We start from the raw sequence: 27,024 nt of genomic DNA, 5'->3' as shown, positions 1-27,024 counted from the left end.
ATGCATGCACCCTATATGGGCTGTCAGTTGTATTTGCAGCAATTGTGTGAAAACGTTTTTGTCACTGTGACCTTGACCTTTGACCTACTGACCTGAAAATCAATAGGAGTCATCTGCCAGTCATGATCAATGTACCTATGAAGTTTCATGATCCTAGGCCTTATTATTATTGAGTTATCATCAGGAAACTATTTAACTGTTTTGAGTCACTTTGACCTTGACCTTTGACCTAGTGACCTGAAAATCAATAGGGGTCATCTGCCAGTGATGATCAATGTACCTATGAAGTTTTATGATCCTAGGCGTAAGCATTCTTGAGTTGTCATCCTGAAACCATTTTACTGTTTCGAGTCACTGTGACCTTGACCTTTGACCAAGTGACCTGAAAATCAATAGGGGTCATCTGCAAGTCATGATCAATGTACCTATGAAGTTTCATGATCCTAGGCGAAAGCATTCTTGAGTTATCATCTGAAAACCATTTTACTGTTTCGAATCACGGTTATCTTGACTTTGACTTAGTTACATGTACCTGAACATCAATAGGGGTCTTCTGCCAGTCATGATCAATGTACCTATGAAGTTTCATGATCCTAGGCATAAGCATTCTTGAGTTATCATCCGGAAACCATTTTACTATTTCGAGTCACTGTGACCTTGACCTTTGACCTATTGACCTTTGACCTATTGACCTGAAAATCAATAGAGGTCATCTGCCAGTCATAATCAAAGTACCTATGAAGTTTAATGATCCTATGCCCAAGCATTCTTGAGTAATCATCCAGAAACCATTTTACTATTTCGAGTCACTGTGACCTTGACCTTTGACCTATTGACCATTAAATCAAAAGGGGTCATCTGCCAGTCATGATCAATGTAACTATGAAGTTTCATGATCCTAGGCCTAAGCGTTCTTGAGTTATCAGCAAACAATCTGGTGGACGGACCGACAGACCGACGGACCGACCGACATGTGCAAAACAATATACCCCCTCTTCTTCGAAGGGGGGCATAAAAATGGTTACAATAAATTAGAATATTTATTTAAACTAAAATGTCTACATCAAAACAAAAAGTTAACATAGAACACAAGTAAAATAATTTAATTCTACTGGGGCTCAAACCTTGGACCTCTCACATGTGAAGCCAGCGCGGAACCACTTAAAAAATCACCTTCTAACTAAGATATTAAGGTAGTGGGAGCCTACTTTTCCAGAAACACTCTTTGTTATTATTTCCACATAGTCAATTGTATATCACAACTAATTGCAAAATTGTAAAACTTTGTACCAGCCGGTCAACTTTTTTATACTTGGTTGAATACACCTACCCCTCGACTCGGTTGGGCGTTTTCTATGGATTTACCCTATATCCAAAATATATAGTTTTTTGTAATGGGATATACATATATTTAGACAACTAACTTAATAAACGTACTTGACTGGATTTTGTTAGTAGATACAGAATTAAAAAAAGTGTCATTGAAAGAAAAGTGTGCCTTTGATGTCCAATAATATATGCAAAATGGTAAAGACGACAACAAATGGTTCAGTGACAAGAAACTTTAATTACGTTTTATGTCACTTGTAGTGTCATGAAATGGATATATTGTACATATTTATTTAACACAACATATTTTCTACATACTGAATGAATTTCAGGAATTCTAACTGTTCCTATCTCAAGAAATTTTACTTTAAGTATGCCTACCCCAATTCATTTTCAAACAATGAATTTAATATAAATTTGTATATCACTTCTTTTTTTTTTCTAGCTGCTTATTAAAATCTACAGTTATAAACCATGACATGTGAATAAATTAAGCTAACTTTGAATTAATATTGATATAATAATACATTAACAAGAGCATCGCATAACGGGTGCCACGCTCGGCTGCGAAAGCTTGTAAGTTTTTTTTAGAGATCACAGTGACCTTGACCTTTAACCTCGAGACCCAAAATGGGTGTGGCGTGTAGAACTCATCAAGGCGCATGTACATATGAAGTTTCAAATGTGTAGGTGGAAGCAATATGATGTTAGAGGCAAAGTTAAAGTTTTATATTAGAGGTAACAGTGACCTTGACCTTTGACCTAGTGACCCAAAAATGGGTGTGGCATGTAGAACTCATCAAGGTGCATGTACATATGAAGTTTCAAAGTTGTAGGTGGAAGCACTATGATGTTAGAGGCAAAGTTAAAGTTTTATATTAGAGGTCATAGTGACCTTGACCTTTGACCTATTGACCCAAAAATGGATGTGGCATATAGAACTCATCAAGGTGCATGTACATATGAAGTTTCAAAGTTGTAGGTGGAAGCACTATGATGTTAGAGGCAAAGTTAAAGTTTTATATTAGAGGTCACAGTGACCTTGACCTTTACCCTAGTGACCCAAAAATGGGTGTGGCGTGTAGAACTCATCAAGGTGCATGTACATATAGAGTTTCAAAGTTGTAGGTGGAAGCACTTTTATTTTAGAGCTTATGTAAAGGTTTTAGCACGACGGCGGACGTTGAACGACGAAGGGGCTATGGCAATACCTCGGAGTTTTCTCCGAAAACAGCCGAGCTAATAATACAATTTTAAGGTCACATAAAGTTAAAAGGCAACATAAGAATACAGGCGCAGTTCACCACAAAATGTCAAAGCTGTCCCAATATAACGTAGCATAAATATGTATACGTTATCATGTTTCTTTAAACATGTAGCACAATAATATACAACTTATATTTTAATAAAAACAGCCAGATTAATGACAATTAGATTAGATGTACATGATTTAGTATCAGTATAAAGCCATTTCGTGATTTTGACTGGCCGCGTGTCATTTGAAAGCCATATTATCTCGTTCCGACACTTTTCGTCACTGAAAAACTGACTGATTTTAGCGACCACTTCAGATAAAATATTTTTTGCGTTTGTGACTTTTGGTAGTCCCTCATTGTTTTTAGCAATGAAAGTATCCCTAAAGTCATCCTCTCCGGAGCTATAAAATATGGCTTTCACATGACAAAAAGCCAGTCCATATCCCGCAATGTTTTCAGCTGTTGGTCGCTTTAGAGTTCCTCTATGCAACAGCACGTCTAACAATCTATGTTCTTTGCCTTTAAGGCTTTTCATGACTAAAACAAACTGAATTATGGATTGCAGTAACAGTAAAGATGTGGGCCATATTGTCAGTAATTTTACATGTTTTAAGCAAAGATCCCAGCGCTTCAACATCATCAGGAGCACTGTGGGCGTTGCAGGTTTCCTGGAGAACACGTTCACTAGATCTTCCGGTTTGTGTGACTGTCCAGGATACGATTTTTGAAAACCAGCAAAGAGTCAACAAAACTGCTCACACAATTACAAAACAGTGTGTGTCCAGCAATGCACTTGCCAAAACCAGAAAATCAAACCCGCGCCCATTATGAGCAACAAAATTGGCTGTGGGAAACTTTGCAATCCACATCATACAATCATGTAGAGAAGTTTCAATTGATACACTATCAACACTTCCACCATTTACACGCATTATGCCATGATCATCAACAGAGATGCCTATCACTTTCTGACACGGCCCTTAATCACGCGCGCCACCTCTTTTTTGCGATGCATCAATTAATGGGCCAATGCTACTTCCAAGGTGGCGCTAATGAACGGATGTTTTGAAAATTTACGAATAATTGTACAAGGTGAGTAGGTTTTATATGTTTTTTTTTCAACTTATTTTGCATTATTTAAAAAATCGGACAATGTAGTGCGATTCAACGCAGATTTATTCATCCAAAAATGTTCAGACAAAATCACAACCCATTTGGAAACGTGAGGACCTTTCTAAGTTGTTGCATGGTGACGTTTTAAAAGAAAATCGATGTATTTTGCCTGTGTAACGAGCAAATGTCTATCCAAAGAAATATCTAATGGCATCAAACATTTCTGTAAACATGTACAATTTGTTGCATGCACAAACACACTTGCTTCTTGCCGATCTTTTACATAATTTTGCAATTTTCCAAAAGAGGTTGAGCCAATCCCTAGGAGGTGGCGCTCAGGACAGGAGGTGGCGCCAATGCACATTTTCAGCCATTTTAAATTTACCTATTTTATGTAATAGTTTAAGTGTATTATTGTTCTAGGACTGAAAGTAAATGTTCGTACAATAAAAGCAACTAACAGGCGAATTGTAATGAGTAAATATGTTCGTGTTCTTATTTGATGTTATTCATTCGCTGTTGTTATTTTATTATTTCTGATTTTATGAATGGTTTAAAAACAGAAACGTGTATTTGGTCAATACTAAAAACTACTTACCAATGCTCGTTGCTTATGTTCGAGCTGCATTAGTATATAACGCTAAGTTAGAACATTCGATGTATCATTTATTGTGTCACTGGTAATTAATATTTTCCTCTTTTTACAGATGGGAGTTTTTAAGTGAAGAAAACGGAAAGGTTTGGTCCTTGCTTCACGGAAAAGATACAGTCTTGGTAAAAAGAGAAAGCTTCCTGAATTTCAAAAAAGATAATCTGAAAGAAACTCTGGTTTGAAACCCGTTTTCGCGAGTACTCCATGTAAGACAACACATAACAGAAGTATAACCATTTTCAACTCTCAGCTACATTAAAGAGCAAGATTGATGCCACCAATCGAAAGACAACGCGGTTCCCATTTTTTTTTCAAAGGTAAAGTAGTCAACTAAATTAAACTTTATGTCAGAAAGATATGACAGGTTTGGAAGAGAAAGAGGTAATACGTGTGAGGAAGTCACGGAGGATGACACTTCGTACATTATTTAACGACGCTATGAAGATCCTCATTGAGGAAAGTTTCGATGGGTAAATGATGTCGTTTTTTTAAATTAAGTATCAAGTGGACGATTTCGGTTAGACAATATTGCATTTGAACTGTTTTAAATGTTGTCAAATGGTTTGACTATGAAGACGTAGGAACCATGCGATATAATGACACAACAAAGAAGTTTTTCTGGTTGGGAAACCGCTTGTTTGGGGGACTGCATCCGAGTTCGTCAAAACAAACTTTGAATGTCCAAGTACATGTAAAAGTGTGTGATCACAATTTAATCCACTTGGCTTTGAATTAAATTGCGACATGAGCGATTGCTTATACAAAACTCATTTAGGTACAAATCCCAGGAAAGCTATATGCTTAGACAAGATATCGGGTATTTAAGTAAACGCATGGACATACGTGTCTAAGACTTAAACCCTAAGCACTGTGAGGGATGAGCAAACCATGCGAGTACAATACGGATACAAAGTTAACGAAGCAAATGTGTTGCTTTCTAAACGTATTGGCATACATGTATATCATGTTGTTGATCGTGACTTCGACAGCAATGCCTTAGTGGCGAGCAAATGAAAAGTAATTACTGAGATACGTGTTATGAGCATTGTATGACGCGCATAATTCATCAAATAGTAAACTGTTGTTCACTTCAGTATTAAAAAAATACTTTAACCTGTATATATATAAGATATTTAATAATGTTGTCAGCTGTACAAATTTGAAGGTCCTGCTAAAACTGTTTCGTTTGTTGTTTTTTGTTTCTTTTTGTAGTGTTTTGCCGTTTTAAACAGTAAAACAGATTTACCACGACAGTCAGTTTGGTTTTCCTTTGGTCGTTGACGTATCTTGGCTCAGATACTACTTAGATTACCCCGAGTAGTCTTGAGTATACTACAATGGATCCCGGATACGGTGTAGCTTTAAGATTATTTTCGGTACTCCGGATACTCTGTTGTGAATTTGATGTAAATGGGATACGCTTTAAGAAGTTACTAAGCTGCCAATCACCAATTGCGGTTGTCTCGGTTGGTCGTTGTTGGCCTAGCGACTATTTAAAATACCCCGGGTACTCTTAAGAATACTAATATGTACACCGGGAACGGAATATACACTTACAGGCACCGTGTCATACCCTGGGATACTTTTTAGTATATTTTCCGTACTCCGAGTCATTTGTAGTATACTTAAGTTACCCGGGGTACTTTAATGTAGTACCTGAGCCGGAAATGACTTCTCGAGCGTCAGTTATCATACGCACTCTTTTCCTGGGTTTACCAGTACTCAGTGCGCTTACTTATGCCGTGACGAACAACTGCCCAACTAATATCAGGGATAGAATAAATGAAGAATTAATTGCATGACCAACCACCAGAAGTTACGTTTTCGGGTCGGTATGCGAACCAACGATCCTCGGATTTGTAGCCCAATGCTCTACTACTAGGCAAGCCGCACGTTCAAACAAAACAATTACATATCGCCAGGTTTCAATACACAGGCCCGTTTTTACCAAAACATTCATATACTTTAACTAAATATATAAAATATTGTGCTATAAACTGTTTTGTCTATGAAATTTGAATACAAAACGCTTCGTACTGAAATCAAATACTTCAAAGTACATAGTAAACGCCATACATTTTTTACGCCTCAGTTTATTATTAAGTCTCCAATATAAAATGGACTGGTGAAAATGGATTTGGATTGTGAATACAAATGTATGCAGAAAAGTATGTTTTTACTTTATTTCAGTAACGAAAACAATATTGAGTTACACCACGCTGCCTAGCAACAATTTGATATCGTAAGTAAAAAAGGTAACGATGAAGACTTAGTTCAATTAACATACAATATTAACCAAACGTTATCAATTAAATGAACTACTTTTTCGATTCAGTTCAGCGATATGAATGAACAAAGTTATATAACGGGATGTTTAGATCTTTACATAATAAATAACTAAAAGGAAACGAACTTATCAAAGCCATTAAAGGATATGCAAGAAAATATCAAAACATAAAGATGCTTTTCCGACTCTTTTATAAAATATACAGCTGTAATTACAGCTTGATGCAATAACCGTCACTGTGGAAAATAATTCCCAACTTAGGGGAAAAAAACAACATAACATAAATAAACAAATTGCTCCTATTAAAAAGTTAATCCTTGTGAACATTTTTCAAGTGCCGAGAAAGTGAGTATTCCTTCTCAAACCTTTTCCCGCAAATCTGGCAAATGCAAATGTTCACCAGGTCTTTAACTCTGGTGTGCATATATAGGGCTCGTTTGGATCTACCAGTATACATTTTTTTTGACAAACATCACATGTATGCGTTTTCTTTTAACCCTTACTGCAATGCTGTGCGGGGGCGTTTTAGGTTTCGGACATAGCCGAATTCTGCATGGCGTGATAATGACGAAAATGATTACCCAAATCCCTCTTATTTGAAAATCGTTTCACACATGAACCCTCGTGTACATATTTGTGGTGCACTCGGTGTACTGTTAAGTTTTACACGGAACTAAGCCGACGGTTGCATACCAATCACATAACCGTTTTTGGCGTGGAAATTTAGCCTGCTGTTTGTGGTGTATGATTTGCATTCATATCTTTTTTTAAATTCATTTATTCATGTCCGTTCTGAAATTAAAAAAAAATCGTCATTATTTTATGAGAATCAATCGAGCTCTAAAAAAACTTCGGTGTAATAGAAAAGCAATTGTTCAAAATGATTTAACATGTAAGTGTATATATGAACAACTTTCATGACAACATCATACGACTGTTAAATCATATCGTGCATTATCGCCACCTCCTTTCCTTAGCGCCACCTCCTTTGCATTGGCTCCACCTCTTTTGGAAAATTGCAAAAATATATATTATATCTACAAAACGCCAATGTGTTTGTGCATGCAGCCACTAGTATATGTTAGACGCAGTCGTTTGATGTCGTTAGCTAGTTAATCGGATGAAAATTTGCTCGTAGCATGGGCAAAAGACATCGATTTGATTTCAGAACTCCAGTCATGTCAAAACTTATAAATGTCCTCACGTTTCCAAATGGGTTGTGTTTGTATATTTCTATACATTTTGGATGAATAAATCTTCGCCGAATCGCACTACATTGCCCTATTTTTAAAATAATGTGAATTATCTTGAAAAAAACCCATATAAAACCTACTCACCTTTTACAATTATCCGTAAAATTTCAAAACATCCGGTCATTAGCGCCACCTCGGAAGTAGCATTGGTTCATTTATTAATGCATCGCAAAAAAGAGGTGGCGCTCGTGATTAACGGCCGTGTTCTGAGCTTCGGAAGAAATTGGCACTGTTGTCTTCACATATGTCGAGAACTTAAAACCCGTCTTCAAATGCACAGCAGCAATCTTAGTAATATCAGGCATTACTGTACCTCGAACTGAAATACAAAATTAAATTCACACAATGCTTATTTCATGAATTTTATAATACCCCTTTAAGTTTCATTCTGACGCCTTATGATCGTTGGTTATGAGAAAAATCAATTTTCAGCACAACAAGCACATTACATATTGACAAGTCGTTGAACTCAAATTATCGCTTGTGAAAAAGAATTCACTATTTATATGAATAGCTTAGATTTTTAATATATCTATGCTCTTTCATAAGGTTTATTACTAAAAGTAATGAATTTATTTTAAAAAATTGTAATATTTGGAATAGCTTTTAATATTTATAATAACAATCACACATATTTTAATAATATGCCTGCCCTGAGGTTCTAATCAAAAATCGATTAAAAATGTAATTTTACCAAACTATGAACACAGTGCCTTTAATAAAACAATTATTATTAATATGTGTCATGTTCATCTGGAATAGGAAATAAGAAGACAGTTGATGAGAAAAATATTAAAATTTGGCACCAGAATAGTCAATAACATTGTATAAAGATTTATATTTGCAATAAGCGTTATGTTTAGAGCGGTAAGGAAGTTATTTACCTTCACCGGCCTGCCCAACTGACTTTCATTGCTGTAAAGTGAATTGAAAATGATAAGAAGATGAAAACAAAATAAGGCACTAGTTACTTAATAATGACGTCACAATGTATTTTCATAGAAACCATTCGTATCATCATTACATTATTAAATAACATGAATGAGCAATCAATTGTATTTCACAACACAAATGCGAAACTAAATTTGAAAACTGAATATGATGGACACCGGAATATGTCCTTATATATTACACGATAAACAAATATTCACTGGGAATGACACTTGGAATTTTAAGGGGTCTGAAAATGTGTAAGAAGTCCAAAGATCAATGGCAATTGTACAATGATTTAACATTGATAGAAATGGCCGGTTGAAAAAAAGAAGACATGCGTACCTTTTCCAAGCTTGGTATTAACGTCAAAGCATGGCATTCCACTGATCTTGAGATGGTGCTGCTTTCCATAAGCAACATGGTTGACTTTACTACAGTCAGGGTTTTCACAAACAACGTACAAATGACCACTGAGGCCATTTTGTAGTTCGCCAACAATGCTATGTATTGTCAAAGGAATTGGACACAGATTACAAAACTGACCGTACTGTAATTTGTTTAGCAAAACCTCTAGTTCAACGAGTCAATCAATCTTCTTGCATCCCCCCACCCACTTCTTCTTACACTTTTCACGCCATTTAGCAAATGCGAATAGCTTTTATGTGAGTCATTTTCACACAAATCGCCATCGCGGAACTCGGTAAATGAATAATTGTTATCGAACACACCGTTGTTGATCGGTGTTTGCTTCTTTTTCGATTTTGCAAATTGCTCGCTTTTATTTCGAACTTTCATTTTGCTAAGATGATGTCAACAACCGTGACGTCAGGAACACAAATTATTATGAAACGAATTAATTTAACTTATATTTGCATTGTATAGTTATTAAATCTTAAAGAGATAAGCAAAGTTAACTCTTAAATTAAAAACAAAACAAATTTATTTCGTGCATTAAGTATTATTTCCGGACTTTACCGGAGATATCGCTTATAGCCGAAACGCTTTCCGAATACGGCGATATCGACCGACTATTCCCGATCTCACTAGACACCTACTGCCTTAATAAGTGACTGTAGTGTAACGGTTATCAATAAAGCAATAAACCGTGTAATCGCTGTCGTCTTGTAAAATTGAAGAAAATACGCGTTAACCAAATTTCGAACAGCAAAAGTGTGCGCTTTTGTTAGAAAAACCACAAAATAAATATATTTTGATTATGTTTTGTTTTTATACAAAACCAGAAAGTTTCGCGTATTTGCCCAGTCCCTGTGATCTTTCCCCTGTGATCAGTTATTAATTAAAACAATTAGCTTTGCATTATTGGCAATACATGTTGTAATAAATGTAATAGGCACTAATGCAGTACTTATTTACACTAATTTACACAAAAAAATCACCACTTTGCAAGATATTCTTTAAACAAAAATATATACATTGATCAGTAAAATAACTTCTCCTCCCATAAGCGAATAAAACGCATTACATACTAGTCGCCGCACTCCAGTGCGACGCCAATTAATTAAATAATCGTGGGCTTCACGCAAGACTATCGTAACTCACTATATAATATATAGTAAGTTACAATAGTCTTGCGTGGAGCCCACGTAATGGTCTGCTAAAATGCAATTAAAATGCAACAGGCAACGAAACATTTCATATGCAATCAATACGTAGGGTATTTATTAAAAAACAATCACTTTCATTTTAGCGCGATTTTCAGGAAATTCCCGGGAAGAACGTTTTTGCATGACTAAGTATGACGAAATAAAACATTGCTTTTGTATCCTGGGGCATTCAATCTAATTTAAAGTCACTCATCCATTAATTTTATTACAATTAAGTCTGAACAGTGCCGTATGAAACCGCTGTCCTATATTACACTATTCATGTTACACTTCCGAAAAAATGTTTGTGTTAATGAAATTCTTAAACACATAAAACGTCATAATATAGGATGATCGGATATATATGCACATTAAACAAGAGATGTGTTTGTCAATAAAACAATGCCCCTTATTGTGCCGCTTTGATTTATTTTATTTTATTTTTATCATTTGGAAGGTACAGATAATTATCTCCCTTTAAAGCTTATTACTTCCCTTGGATTTGTATTTTTTACCTTTGACATTGAAGGATGACCTTGACTTTTCACCACTCAAAATGTGCAGCTCCATGAGATACACATGCATACCAAATATCAAGTTGCTATCTGAAGGGCATGGAAGTTATGAGCATTTCTCGAAACTTAAACGCAAAGTGCGACGGAAAGACGGACAGACGGACAGTTCGATCACTATATGCCCCACCTTCGGGGGCATAAAAAGTGGTTTGTATACAATTATCAATACGGTAGGGTTTATGGGCCTGTATTGGCGAATGACAACACAACCTTGCAATAATTTATGAATGCTCAGAACTTATAATGCGAATTCGTTCATAACGCTGTCTTGTGAATTTGACCCCGTCATCCGTGTAATATTGGAGTGTATCAGCTATTTAAGGGTCAGATATAAACACCAATTTGGACAACATACAATTATTTCCTTTCTTTTACTGAGCAGTCAAGTGAGAACTGAATTTCCATACCTGTATGTTGTTGTTTTGTGTGTCCTTCAAACAGATAAGTGTCCTCCTGTTCTCTCTAAGACTTTCCGTTAGTAATGTTTTGAGAAGCTCTATTGTATTCCTAGAACAAAAAATAATATTTTTGTGAATACATTGTATAGTCAAAGTAATAAATAAGTAATGTAACTGACATTTTTATTCATTTTTACTTTATTCCATTTTAATGCCCCCGAAGGAGGGCATAGATGTGATCGGACCGTCCGTCTGTCCGTCTGTCTGTCCGTCTGTCCTTCCGTCACACGCGTTTAGGTTTCGCGTTTAGGTTCAAAAAATGTTCATAACTTCTATGTCCCTTCACATAGCAACTTGATATTTGGCATGTATGTGCATCTCATGGAGCTGCACGTTATGAGTGGTGAAAGATCAAGGTCATCCTTCAAGGTCAAAGGTAAATAAACATGTATCAAAGCGGCGCCGTAGGGGGCATGGTGTTTCTGACAAACGCATCTCTTGTTATTTATATTTTGATGACATACGTCAACTATTAAAATAATAAGACAACCTTTTGGTAAAAATAATGTTTTTACAAAATGTTCCAAAATGACATGAGCGAACACAATGTCTTTTTCGGAATGTAAAACGTAGTGTTACTGACATTTCGTAAAATTTTCAGGAGATGCAAAAAACGATTTTGGCGTTTGGAAAAAAATCCAACAAATTCAGATTTCTTTTTTAAACAATAAATGCTCAAGATAGGGGCCGTAACCTTAATTTAACAAATGAAATATTTTGAATAGAAAAAATAATATTTGTTGCCTTATTGTATTTTAGAAAATCCGCCCTCCTGAACAAATTACAAAATGTCAGTTGCACTAGTAAGTACATTAAGTAGATGCTTAAATCTCCATGCTCATGAAACAATTTACCAATTGGCGGCTTTCTTTTACTTGATTCTGATGTGTATTGGCCTGTACATAATTTAAGGTTTGGTATTAAGTTATTGGTTTTGCACAGGCTTGTTATACGTGTGATGTTTCCTTGTCTCATCTAGATACATACTCTTCCTATCTTTTCTCCAACTGGGTCTGTCTCACTCTCTTTGCCTTTTTGCCTGAAATACATACACAGGTTTTCCTATGGAAAAGATTATAATAAATATTTGTTATATATTTTCATGTTTGATGCATATTTTTAACATCCCAAAACGCCACAAATGTTTTTTAAATTTATTTTTGAAATTTATTCCAGATTCAATACCTTTCTGAATGGCTGACAAGGTTAGGGATTAACTCTTAATACCTTGCTTTCTCCGTCCATAGGTAAGTGATCATCAGTGATACTGATTTCAACAATGAAAATACAAGATTGGATATAAAATAAATTTTCACCACATTATTCAAGTGAAATTCTCAATGCCTTGATGTCTTGACTGTACATTAACTGTATAAAAAGTGCATTAAATAAAAAGACTATGTGTTATGTTTTCTTTTTATTATAATTCAATTGTGATCGTGGCTGAAAATATCAATTTCTCTGATAACTCGTCAATTTAAATTAAAACAATCTACCGAAACGAAAAAGCTTCTATATGATAATGATGTTGAACTTTCATATTGAATCTCTTCCTCTTTAGAGGAGTGGAGTCCCCACTAGTTTGTTGCTCTGAACTTGATCTTTCACCGAAAATAGGAGTCTCTTACGGGGAAACCTCCATGTCTGCTGCAATCTCCTCTGCATCTTAGAGGGAAATACATAGATAAATCGTGATTTCAAAACAATAAGGCTATAAGAGGAGGGGGGAGGCGTTTGCTGGTTTCAGGTTGAAATAAAACAATATTTATTAAAAACGCATTTATATTTAAATGAGGAAATGTTAATAGTCTGAATTAGTTGCATAAATGTTTCAAACTCGTAATGAGTTTATGGTTTTCACGAAAATGTCTTGATTGTTTTTTGGTTAAATCGTTGTTCTTTACAGTAAAGCTTGCGGCTTTTACTTCCAAGACAACGGCAATTTCCAACCATTTCACAATTTTGACACTGAAATGTTAACAAATATAAATGACACAATATATGAAAAAAAACATTACATAATTTGAAAATGTGACTTTTTGGCTCAAAACTGTCAAAATCTCTCAATTATCTTTTAAAATTATATTCCATTATACTGTAATCACTCATTTGTTGACATTTTTAACAATTTACACTGATTATGCTCAGTTTGTATTAAGAAAACGTATTGTATTCAATATAATGGTGATAACTATTTTGAAGTTCTGACAAGAAAGGCCTTAAGTACAGCATCTTTTTAAGTAGCAAAATAAAGTGGTGGCAACATTTTTGGTCAGTGCAGCCCGTTAAAGATCTTTGTTTAATAGTTCAACTAATTTACTTGATCCAGAAATATAATTATATTACTTTGCTCATTTAATACTTGAAACCTGTTACAATTCTATTAATATCTGAATAGTAGAAATTGTGGTTAGTCCAGAAATCTTTATCATCAAATGACATTCATGATTTTGTTTCTTTAAGTTTGACTCACCCAAAAGTGATTGTTCACATTTTTGTATGAATTGTAACGAAACTACAAAGAAAGATCTGAGCTGTGGCATGTTATGGGATAAACAACGCAAACACGACGCTGCATTTAATTAAGGCTAATGTCCCTATGCAGTATCGATGTATTGGTCAATATGAATAAGTCTTGGTCCAAAATAAGTTATATGTCATGGTCAAAATTAAGGCTGGTGATCTGAATGTGCTGAGACTTTAATGGAAGAATCACGGCTTAAGTGCAAAAGAACGTTTATTATATAGTGGAAATGACAGGACATAGAGGCGAGTTGATATATGCCTTCAGGCTTCCCGGTATCAGTTTACACCCGGGAAATAAAAACAGAGGCATCGCGAAATAATGGTCAACCTTCAAATTTTATATTGTAAAATCATGAGTCTGATGGTCAGGATGTCCTTTCTGATATTAGATTAATTTCCGTACAGTGGTTCTGGCCCTCTTGTGAATTTTGTTCAACATGTCCATTAGCTTGTTTGCCATCTGAAAGTGAGACGAAATGTTTCAATTACAGAAGTGAGTAACGAAATGTGCATAATCAAATGCAATACGTTGATACTTTAATCTTGAGTTTGGTGACTTATATATATACTTGGTCATATCATGAGCATTTAATTGTGTTATTACTATTTTATATGATATACTGTTTCATATACTGTTCAAGGAACAATTTGGAAGAGTTAAAGTAATGTAAACCATTAAGAGAGATATTTATGAACCTTTGCATGGCAAAGGCATGTGAATGATGTAGGGCAGTGCATTCATAACTATTTAAAAAGCATGTGCACTAGTGTAGAAATATCTGCATATCCTACTTAAAAAAAATATCGGTTAACATGTTATTATGTACAGGGAATATCTTGTTACTGAGGGTGATAAATTAAGGTGAAGTGTTTTAAACTTGATGCTTGTGTGGGGAATATATATAAAAACTTTAGGACTACCTTGAACTGAAAGATGTGTTCAGTGCTTAAGAATAGGACTTTTGATAGCATACTTATCTTGGTTGCACAAAGTGGCATAAAGTAAAACTGAAATTTATCAAACATTATTCTGAGTTCACCTTTCATCCCTAATTGTTATCAGTTGAAAATTTCTCGCAATTTAACCTCTATTATAACACCTTCCTCCGTCTCCAGTAGTGGAACACGGACATTAAGTGCTGCAAGTCCTCAACAGTGGACATCAGGATGCTAACAGTGCTTTAAAAAAGTTACACATCACATCAATATGCAGAAAACATATCTTATTTGAATATTATTAAAATAAATAATGTCCTTGCAGCTCGAGGTGGGATGTCATTACAAGAATAAAAGAAACATCCAAAGCCTATTGTTGGATCAATTCAAACTGGTTAAGCAACCATAAGAAACCAAACTTGAGCTATTTATACTTGAAGCATGATGGAATTGCAATATTTTGCCTTTTTTATGGGACGCCATTCATAATTAAGCAAAATGACATACAAACGTACTAGTTTTGTACATTTTAGTTGCTTTAATACTAGTCTTGTTTAAGTCAGTGCTTTAATCTGAAGTACAAATGATAAACATATAACACAAGAGGTGACATCAATACCATGCAGTGACAGTACATTATTTTGTGGTGAGGCCAGGGAACTTGCTATGATCTGTTATTAAAAGGGTTGCAGTGACACTCTTTGACATATTAAACATTAAAAGAGCTAACGTAAGGCAAGGGACATATTAAGGCCTAAAATAAATAAAACTGCAAAGCGACTGTTGGACATGGAAAGTCTGGAATTGAAAGGGCTGCAGTGAAATGAGACATATCAGTTCCGAACTCAACGGGGCTATAGTAAATCCAAGATTAGTATTCAGATCTTAAATTAAAAGAGATTCATTTAGACTATTAGTTAAAACGTTGTATGTAATTATAATTTCCGAAATGAAATTTAAAGGGCTTCATAGAAATCATGGGCCATACTATGGTCTGAAAATAAAAGGGCTGCAGTGAAACGTAGGGACATATTTGAGTATGTTATTACCTTGCTGCAGTTAGAATGATTGAAATAAAGTGGATGGATATTAAAGGGACCTTATCATATTGACAAAATTACAACATTTTTTTAAGATTTGCAAATGTTCGTTGTATTATGTTCTTTGCAAGGCATCAGCTCTAAATATCTATTATAAAAATCTTTTGGCGATTTAAAAACTTGAAAGTTATAAAGCAATACAAACGCTAAACATCTGTATAATTTGGAAAGTTATGTTTCTATTGTTATATTTTATGACACTTTGAGGATTCTTATTTTATGTTTAAAATAATTCTAATACAATTTAAGCATGGATGGCCGAGTGATTAAAGCACTATACTTTTAATCCAAGAGTCAACGGTTTGAGACAATGTGGAGATTACTTTGTCTTTAATTTTATTTTAGTTTTATAATGGAACACATTCATCAATTTAAATAATTTCATTGCAAAACATGCCAAAATATGTTTAAAGGTCCTGTCAAATTGTCAGCAATAGACAACAATTTTGAAACTTAAGGGTTTCATTATACAATTTTCGAACATAGTGGATTTTTGTTAATGGGATTAAAGTGAAAATCAGGTACTAAATACAAGCTATTGGGAGATTCGTGGATATGAGTGGGTTATTTATTTAAATGAAAGTGGTATGTAATTAAGAAGCTGCCGTGTTATTTAGGAAAATAAAACATATGGGTTGCAAGAGGAAAGAATACATACACCGCGTGGTGTAACACACCAGGCCTGCTGCAGTGCACCGCATTCTGGGAACCATCCTGCCAGCAAATGACTGTTTGTATGATGGCACGTTGATCCTGCCAATAAAAAATATTGTGCATTTATACCGACGGACTGTTCGTATACATCATTACAAAAATGGTCTTACTTATAAAGATTGTGTTTGTGGTGAATATTTATATTTTTTGTGAACTGTAAATTTTCTGTTTCACCACATTGGAGAAACTTATTTATTTCCAAATAAGACACAAGTCATTTTAATAGTTTTGTTATTTAATATTTTTTAATATTCCGTAAACGAATTAGCATGATGTAAATTTTAACTAAATGCAAAAACTTCACTGTTCTTTACTGGTTCTTGACTGCTAACATTCCGTACTCAGTAAGTCCTTTATATAGTAAATAGTCACGTGGTACGTGTTCCTTCAAATTAAGTTACTCCGACGGCTCCGACTGCTCTTGAGGCTCCGACGGCTTCGGCGTCTCTGGCGGCTCCGACGGCTCATATTACCCTTTGAACAGCACCGCCTTATCGACGGGAATATTGTGCACATATGTATATATATATATATATATATATATATATATATATATATATATATATATATATATATATATATATATATATATATATATATACAATATATACAAATGCAACCCTTAGGTAACAATGTGAAAACCTTTGGGCGACAATTGTCGCCCTATGGTAATATACCGTGTCGCCCAAAAGTAATTTCGTAATATTTTTCTTATTAAGTATGCAAATGTCTTTTTCAACTAATTTATAATAGTTTGTATCATAATAAGGTAGGGGGTGTTTGATTTTGTAAAATATTTAGGCGTTTAAGGAAATAATCTTGTATTTTCAATAAAATATGTATATGTCGAAAACAAGCTTTAGGCACCATTAACATTTTTATTTCATATACTTTGCAATATTGATATATCTCTTTGAAATTATCCTGTGAAGTCATTTATGTTGAGATATAATGATATACTTTATGACATATAGCGCGTATTGCTGGTTTAATCAATGGGCTATACTAATTCATTTTCTCAGCCAATTTTCGGCTGATTTTGTCGCCCAAAGGTTGGGCGAATTTACTGGTCGCCGAAAGGTTTTAAGTTCAAAGGTTGAACATTTTTCATTACGTTCAAATCAATTTATGGTGATTCTTAATTAACAAAAATATGTGTAAAATTATTTAAACGGTTAAATCATTAAAATGACGACGTGTAATAGTTTAATACATGTAACTTCACATATTCAGACAATACTGACCTTGGGTCACAACTCAGACGGGTTAATGTTATTACCATTTTCATCCGCTCATCCTTCCATTTCCCCCCTTCACTCCCTTCCTCTCTCACTCACACGTTCAATCAATCAATCATTTGTTCACGCAAAAATCGGTCACTGGATCTTTCATTCACTCGACAATTTACTCACTCACTTGCTTACATATTTAGTCATTCACATCAATTTAACTAACATTGATTCGTCAACATCGTTATATATGTATAAAGAATTGAAACCTACATTTGAAAGGTCGCCGTATTCATATTTAATTGAAAACAAAAAACACAGACGGATTATTGCCAACATGCGTTTCTCATCCCATAAATTGTTAATCAAAACAGGCAGACACCATCATATTGACAGGAACGAAAGAATACGCCCCTTATGTGACTGTAACGATATCGAAGATGAGTACCATTTTATACTAATATGTCCGCAATACCAAGAAGCAAGGATCAAGTATATTCCAGAATTCTATTACAAGCGACCTAGTATGTACAATTTTTTTAGACTCCTAAATAGTAGTAAAAAAACGACACTTAGAAAGTTAGCCATCTATTGTATAACTCGTTTCAAAAAAAGAGATGGAAACTCAATTGGCATTGTATGATAACTTGGGCAGAGAAATCGGAACTGAGTCCCTCAGCCCTTAGCTGAATTTTCAAATGTCTGTGTTTAAGGGACCCAATCACATCTAACATACCCTGACCATTATACGTGTTTATTATCATGAAAAATCATTATTTTAATATTTTTGGACAAGTAAACACAACTTTTAAGTTTATTTTTCTATATAAAATGAATAAATGTATCAAACTAATTCATAATTAATACACAAATACATTAAAATAAGAATAAAACTGCATCATTATGAGAAATAATGCTTGGAACTGCAATAATTTGCACGGTTTTCACATGATAAAATTTGAGTTTACGCAGTTTCAGCATAGTTATTGTTACTACTCAAAACAAAGCCGTTTCTCATGTACTTGCGCAATTCCATAATTTGCCAGTCTTACTCATTCGCAGCTCGATGTCTCAAATGTACTTTTACGTATTAGTGAGTTTAAATCTCTACCTGGGGCTTGAGTTGTTGACGTTCACTCACAATATAGTATAGACCGCAGACTGTGCTTATCTGATGTAGTTGTCTATTCATGGTCAAAACGTTATATTATAGCCTATTGTATCTGGTGGATGTGTTTTCAAAACAAGGATGTGTTTCTGTTACCATTTTGCATGAGTCAAGTAAGACCTAATGTCCTAACAATAGATATGATGCGAAACGTTTTTGACAGAAACCCAGTACCCGAAAAATACTCCTCGACAGCGTATAAAAGTGAGACCGCACGATTTTGTCAAATATTTATGAATTTATATAAAATGTGAAAAAAACTTATTATACATATATTTCAATATAAATTAAAATAAAAGTTAAGAAGAACATGTGTAGAAAAATGCGAAATAAGCCAGATATTGAATTCTGAAATTGAAAATGTCTGTACAGTCGAATTCGCCAGCATGTTTATGATGCATGTACGATGTGAATCTAAATTTAGTTTTAGTGCAGATTCCTTCATACAACACAAAGACACAATTTTGTTTTACGGATCATTTTAATTTCCTGTTAAGATATCTATTATTGGACACACGAACACGAACTCCGATCCTAATAAAAAGACGAATTCTTCGGTTATTGTAGGAAAATATGTACGAAATATCTTCGTCACAATCGGCTCGGGCGCTAATTTGTCTTTGCAGCATTTTATGAAATTCGTCTTCAATGTAGACCTATAATTTTTCTTGACTATTTTGTGTTATTGTAACATATTTTTATCAATATATAACAATTTAACACATATAAAAATCGTGCAGTCTCACTTGCTTTCCAGGGACTCGATACATTGTTCAAAATCTATGTACTGTACTCTACAGCGAGAAGCAGCGATGAATTGTACATGCACTGATTTAAGCCACAGGTGTTGGACGCGTGGCATATTCACTGGAGAATCCGGCTAGCCATTGAGTGTTTATTATCATTATTACGGTCAATCAAAGTAGCTGTGATGGTGCACAGATGGTGCAGCCAGACTAGGAATTTTCAGTTCTGTGCGTTACGGAGTATATCATAGTATAGAAATTATACCGGAAGTTCGCCGGTAAAAAGAACGAATGCCCATGTGGCCAAGCTGTAGGAGGCTACTGATAGTTGGTACATTTTAGATGTAGTAAATTGCAGTTATGTTTACTTTTCCGTCGGAAAACGGTAACGTACAGAAAGAGCTTAAAGTAGCAATGGATCAAAAGGATCCTAGAATAAAAATTGATAAAAAATATCATAGTATAGAAATTGATACCGGAAGTTCGTCGGTAAGTAGACTAAAAGCCCACGTGGCATTTAACATGTTGTTAATACGCTAACAGTCGTATTTAATAAGAATGGGAAGCCTCGATATATTTGAGATTATTATTTATTTATTTTTCCTACTTTCGAGATTAAAGGAGCGTATCATGACATTGATACATTCACGGAAAATTTGGTTTTAGCTCTAAAAAAATAACAGGCAGTGTTGGGTTGTTATAAGCTTCTATTCGGCACTATAGAGCCGATCATATATTTATTATAACTCACTAAAACTAAAAAGAGGTGTAAAAGAATTTCTAACGCCAAATTGACTTAAAATAGTTATATGCTTTTGGCTGATGGTATACATCACAATGTAGAATATGAAAAAGCATTATATGCAAGTGACTCGACAAGTTTGGATGTTAATTGGCCGAAGATAAATGTATTTTGATTCCTTCTCAGAGAAGAATCTCATGCTCGGACATGTGATCGATATGCATAAAATCAGTTGTTCTTAACTGAAAACAGAGTGGCTAGGCTAGAAAAAAGTAATGATTCGACGATTTATCAAATTCATCAAACGAAAGAAAAAGTAGTACTAATAAGATTCGTAACTAGGATGGTAGGGCAGATCATTTCCTTTCAGAGTGTAATTGGAAATAACGTTAGGTTGCATACAATACATATATACAATTGCATAAATGCCAGATCAAGTTGGAAAGCTCCCGTTATTGTAACGGAGAAGGCTATTTCCGAACTTACGTTCTGGAAAGAAAACACGATGCAGTTAAACATCAGTGGAAAAGATTTCAAAAACAATCAGGTGTGTTTGTTTAATATATTTGCTGATGCAAGTAGCACAAGTTATGGTTTTATAGAAAGTTGTAGCTTTAATGTAGATAGGCAAAATTAAATATTAGTCAGGTTAACGATTATTATATAAAAAAAAATTGTTTTATTCCATTGACGAAGACAGTAAAGGTATGTAATCACGGTCTTTAAGACACGAATATGAGAACAGTTGGAATGCAAATGAGCTTAAGGAAAAGAGCAACCTGTTCCCGGAAGTGAACAGATTATTAACGAAAAGAGATAAGGTATTCCGGGAACGGAATACTATATTACACAGTACAAAACACGGTGGTACAATGCCAGGGTTGCTATAAACAAAACAGGTAATGCAGATTGTGATTTAACATTAAGTAAAGACAGTAAGCAACCGGAAGTTGGTTTTCAAGAGAAACCGGATAAGTATTCCGTCGTTCAGCATGACGTAAGTAACATTTCTTATGATCAAGAAAATGCCTTGCATACGGCTAGAAAAGGTATGTTATGGCTCCCGGAAGTGAGCAGAAAGAGTTTGCTATGGTCCTCGGAAGTGGACATAGAGCTCTATATTACTAAATGTTAGTCGAAAAAAGTATATTCATAAAATAGCTTTAGATTTAAATATGTATAACATTATATCCGGAATAGATAACACTACGATTGGCGGATAAAATCATGCTATGGTATAGCATTAGATGCCCATATGTAAATCATTCAGTTGATAGATTCGCATCGCATGTAAACAATAAATGCAGAAATTTTAATTCGCGATAGTGGGTTCAATGAACAGAGGCAATGTAAAATGGTTGGATCCGAACATAGGTTGGTATCGAACTGCACCAATAAGAGGATATCGGAGAGGAAAATCCATCCTTGTTGTCCCAAAATGGGGCAGTTTGCCTTATTGGCTAATGTTGATTTGTCCTACGGACATTTTAGAGATATTGTAAAATATTGCAAAAGGTTTGGTAGAGACTGTATGATTCCAGGTTGTTTTGGTAAAAATGGATTATCATTTAATAAGATAGCGTTAAGATGCATATCACAATACAGTTATTGACGTATAGCACATATGTTTGACAGGAAATGTTTTGAGAGGTACTCTGAAGGAGCGATTAGAGGACGCGGGCTTGCATGGGCTTCGCAGAGATGAGATGACAGAATGGCTAATTCCTCAGAACAATCAAGAGCAAACAATACGGTGAAAAAAATCTTCATTTGAACATTTCAAATACTGCGAAGAAAATACAGTCGCCATGCCAGCCTTAAATATATCAGTAGCAATGCACTTGGCTCAATTGATGGATCGAGGGAAATCTAATAACGTTTTTACATCTGTGTTTTATAGTATTAAATGGATTCATTCTATTAATAGTGTACACGATCCAACGGAAGATGTGGCAAACAATTATAAGAAGCTCCAAAGCGTGTGTGTTTTCAAACCAGCTCAAAAGAAAGATGAATCATGTACATGTACTTTCATTAGAGATGATACAAACATTATGCTTGATATATGGAGATTCCACTGTTTTCATTGATTGATCATTTTTGGGTATGCAGGTACATGTATCACGCATATTAACAAATTAAGTGAGTTTCGTTGTAATGACCTACAATTGAAATCTGATCACTTGAATATTAATGTACACCATAACAATACCGGCATGTATATGAATGGTTCGGATATTATTATTGCAAAATGTACATCTACAGCTTCCCCATATGGCGTTTTATAAAAAAATATGTAATTAGCATATTGGTCAAATGAATCAAATGAGTTTTTGTTCAAACCAGTTATTGGTTATGTAACGTGTCTACCGTTCCTTCGGGATATATATATAATGGCTTTTCCTCGGGCTTTCCTTAGCCGTGTGATTTGATAAACAAATAATATAATTTGCCTCTATACAAGCCGGTTCCGTATGCCCTGTGCGACTTGGATTGCTTTGATCACTTGGGTTGACTTGGGTCGACTTGGGTTGACTTGGGTCAACTTGGGTTGACTTGGGTCGACTTGGGTCGACTTGGGTTGACTTGGGTCGACTTGGGTTGACTTGGGTCGACTTGGGCTGACTTGGGTCGACTTGGGTCGACTTGGGTCGTCTTGAGTTGACTTGCACTGGGTCAACTTGGGGTGATTTGAGTCAACTTGGGTTGACTTGGATCACCTAGGGTGTCTTGGGTGACTTGGGTCACCCCTGGTGTCTTACACCTATTGCAACGAGTCTGCAGTGTCTCCCCTCTGCGTTACGCAAGGAAGACAATCAATGTCCCCCCTCTGCGTTATGCAAGGAAGACAATCGGTCAGTGTTGTACAAGCGACACTCAGTAGCTTGATAGACTCAGGCTGACCTACGAGACCTGACACGTGCACCGTCTTATATCACCAATGAAAACCTGTGACCCGGACAAAGGTATGAGTCTCTATTGAAGCTACCCAGCAAGCTATGGTGTATTGCGCAAAGTTGCTTGGGTCACTTCTACTCAAAAAGCATCCAAAGTCCCAGATAATTTCAATGGTATAAGGTCTCTAATTATTACAACGTATTTAACGTTATGAACTGTTCGACGATCGAACGCAGACTGCTTGCTCCCCATAAGAGCAGCGCTTTATATACTGATATATATACCACGTGACCCGCTTGCTAAAGACATCACCCTACTATTTCATGTAAACACAACCCTACCGTTTCAAACAGTAATTGTATAATACTGTGGCTATATTATGAAATACATATTGTGCATCTTAATAACCGACTTGTATTATTAAATCATCAAATTATGTACATAAAAATTCAATGATCAATCCAAAATACACACGCTATTTGCGTGGAACTTACCGACTAGTCGAATGCTTTCCCGCGGGAAATGCACTTTCGTTTTGGTGTAAATAATAGGAAAAAACTCAAAGAATAATGAACCTAAAGGATTAAATACCGGCAAAAATCGTCACAGTTATATATATGTATTTATTTAGACCAGCATATAGGTCAGGTCAACGATTGTTTTTGTTATCAAAAGATAAAAAAATAAGTTGCACACGGGTACCAGAGTGCATTGTTTTAAAATTAAAAATTTGTGTACCTTTTTCAAACTTGGGGCTACATTTTTTAAGGGCAAGCGGGGCCACTGCGACGGCTAACGCAGAGGGCGTGTCTGAGAGATGTTTGAAGCGACATGGTCGATGGAAGTCTGATAGGGCTAAAGATGGGTACATTGATGATTCTCTAGAAAAAAGGCTTTTTATCACTAGACAGTTGAATTATAATTGATTTGCGGTTCGACTTTTGAGAGGGTATACTAATTAACAACCTTACTATGCTTTGTTTTTGTTCTATCGCAAGTCTTGCCCAATGCAAAACGAGGTGTGTTTTCAGCTTAGTTGTGTGAAGACTTTTCAGTTCTGTGCGTAACGGGGTATAGCACAGAACGTATGTCTAAACATAACGCACCGCACAAAACAGGTATATGTGCAGTTCGTTCATGAGTATGGTTGTCACGTAAGTGATGGCCACTCAGCCGACATAGGCGCGAATGTGCACGGGGTTTTCATGGTTTGGTCATGTCTACGCTAGACTTCGATCAGTAAACTTTTACTTTTTTAAATTCGAACCGCATTAATAAATTGGCTAAAATGACCAGTTATGTTAGAGATTCTTTTGCCAATATGTGCATCAAGAATAATTTTAAAAAATCTTCAAGACTAAACAAACATTATGCGAATCGCCTAATTATTTTTTACATTTTAGATAATTCATCTTCATGAGATTTCAAATGTATCTATCAATATTCAGGAATGAATGAGTTAATGAATTAATTACCCAAGGCGTCACCAGGACTAAATGGGTTAAGAAAGATTATATCCCTCAAAATACATGATCAAACAGTTACTTACATATCTGAATAGTAGGTTGTAGGTTATGGACTCATCACATCTCACTACACACACAACCACTCACTCACAAAATGATGCAGATGTTTGGATTATCTGGAAAATTTGTGGTCAGAGGCATTAAAACACTCTCTCTGGTAAACCTTCTCCGAGGGTCAATCTCAGCAGTTTTGGCTATTATCGTTGAAATGTATTTTAGAATATATATAGTCTCTTATAAGTCAGTTATGAGAGGCATTTATGTACTGTGTTTTAAAGTTATTTTGTATATGTTTTACTATGTACATGATGATGAGACTTCAATAAACTATCTTTTCTTATCTTATCTGTTATTTCATGAACAGCTACAGACCATTATTGTATTGCTGATAAGGGCTGAAGTCTATGTGACTCAAGAATCGGGCATATACCGTGGACTGTGTCATAAAACAACATTTTTAATCACTTTGACCAAAACATATGTCATCAATCAGATTTTTTATGTCAAAATGATGAAAATTGTTGTTTTATGACATATTGATAGTGTTTCAGTGAATTGGCCACGCGCCCAATACAGATATAAGCAAATAAATTTTCGACTACTTGGCCGATTTTCATGAACCAAACACCAAAATGAAGTGCACATCATACAATTGAAGTGCTATGTTTTTGTCGAAATCGCACGCAACCTTGTTTGCCGAGAGTGCTCGCATTTAGGCGATTAATAGTTTCTTAGAATGTGCGATCAGATATTTTTCATTTGAATATGATCCATCTTTTAAGTGAAACCATGTTAGCAAAATTAGACATGTATTCAAGGCAATGAAATTCTTTTACAGTTTGAAGTTTTATAATGCGACACAGAGGAATTTGGAATTAGTGTAACCTTACCTATATGACCGTGTTTTACAAAACATAAATGAAAATATCGAAAACATACATGAAATTGTACAACACACATTATTCGTAGATATATAGGATTTTATCATATACATATATACAAATATATTGCTTTATATAACATGTATATACAAGTGTACCACATGAACATGGAAATGTAGAAAAAATATACACAAATATACAACAAACATATATGCAAACATTGAATTTTGCAACGCTTGACACGCAATTGAGGAGACGTGGTGAAAACGTTGTATGAAACGGTCCTTGATCGGTAAAAAAAACTTCAATTTAGTCGCGTTCTGTGAAATTTGGGCTTTATCCATTTACGTCAAGTGTCGTCCGGATTGCACAAGCTTATCTTGTCTGCACCTAACAGATATGCATGAAGCCCAGTTTTCCAAGAACGAGGCTCATTGGATTGCGTGTCCTCATAGAATGACGCAGCAGCAACATCAATTTGACTTTTGCAGTGAAATCGGATTAAACATCTCGTTAGCCACGCATCGAAGATTTTCTGGGGATAATTTTTTTTTTACTGACTTACTGATGATGATGACGGTGATAATGATTATGATAATGATATTGATAATGATGATGTTGATGATGAAGATGATGATGTTGATGTTGGTGATGATGATGATGATGATGGTGGTGGTGGTGGTGGTGATGATGATGATGATGATCATGATGATGATGCTGATGATGGTGATTAAACAGTCTGCCTACGTCATATACCTGCTAGTAACACGGCGTTTTGTGTCTTGGCTTCCATCTGCCGCCACTGCTGGATGATTGTCTCCTCTTTTTCGTTGATAAACAGCGTCCTTCTTTCCTCGTCGGAATCCATGTACAGACCCGACCTGTTTGACCGTCGGCTCATCTTGTCACCTGAAATGACCATGACTTCACATGAGAGAATACCATAATGGAAGAAAGCTCGCTCGATAAACAGAGGTCAAACATAGTCACATAGAATCAATTTACACACGAAATGCCAACTGTATATACTATATATTACAATAATGTGATTGTCGAAAATAACTATTAATGAAAGCTACTTTACTGAGGTGGAATCAC

The 27,024-nt window shown here is 35.1% G+C and overlaps 1 long non-coding RNA gene across 1 annotated transcript in view; it reads right to left on the bottom strand.

Annotated features, from left to right (window-relative positions):
• The window catches only part of LOC127845864 (uncharacterized), a 34,983-nt gene that overhangs the window by 5,658 nt on the left and 2,301 nt on the right, over positions 1–27,024 (bottom strand). Inside the window, exons 3-12 of the long non-coding RNA XR_008033441.1 lie at positions 26,683–26,835; positions 25,069–25,161; positions 17,051–17,226; positions 16,681–16,775; positions 15,027–15,165; positions 14,315–14,446; positions 13,089–13,125; positions 12,646–12,727; positions 12,315–12,499; positions 11,410–11,509 (exon numbers count right to left, since the gene is read on the bottom strand). This is a non-coding gene — a long non-coding RNA (uncharacterized LOC127845864). The remainder of the gene's footprint in view (positions 1–11,409; positions 11,510–12,314; positions 12,500–12,645; positions 12,728–13,088; positions 13,126–14,314; positions 14,447–15,026; positions 15,166–16,680; positions 16,776–17,050; positions 17,227–25,068; positions 25,162–26,682; positions 26,836–27,024) is intronic.

This window comes from Dreissena polymorpha, chromosome 9, assembly GCF_020536995.1.
Source record: "Dreissena polymorpha isolate Duluth1 chromosome 9, UMN_Dpol_1.0, whole genome shotgun sequence".
In the NCBI taxonomy this organism is placed as follows: domain Eukaryota; kingdom Metazoa; phylum Mollusca; class Bivalvia; order Myida; family Dreissenidae; genus Dreissena; species Dreissena polymorpha.
Note: the sequence above shows the minus strand (reverse complement) of the source record. Positions and strands in the feature narration are given on the sequence as shown.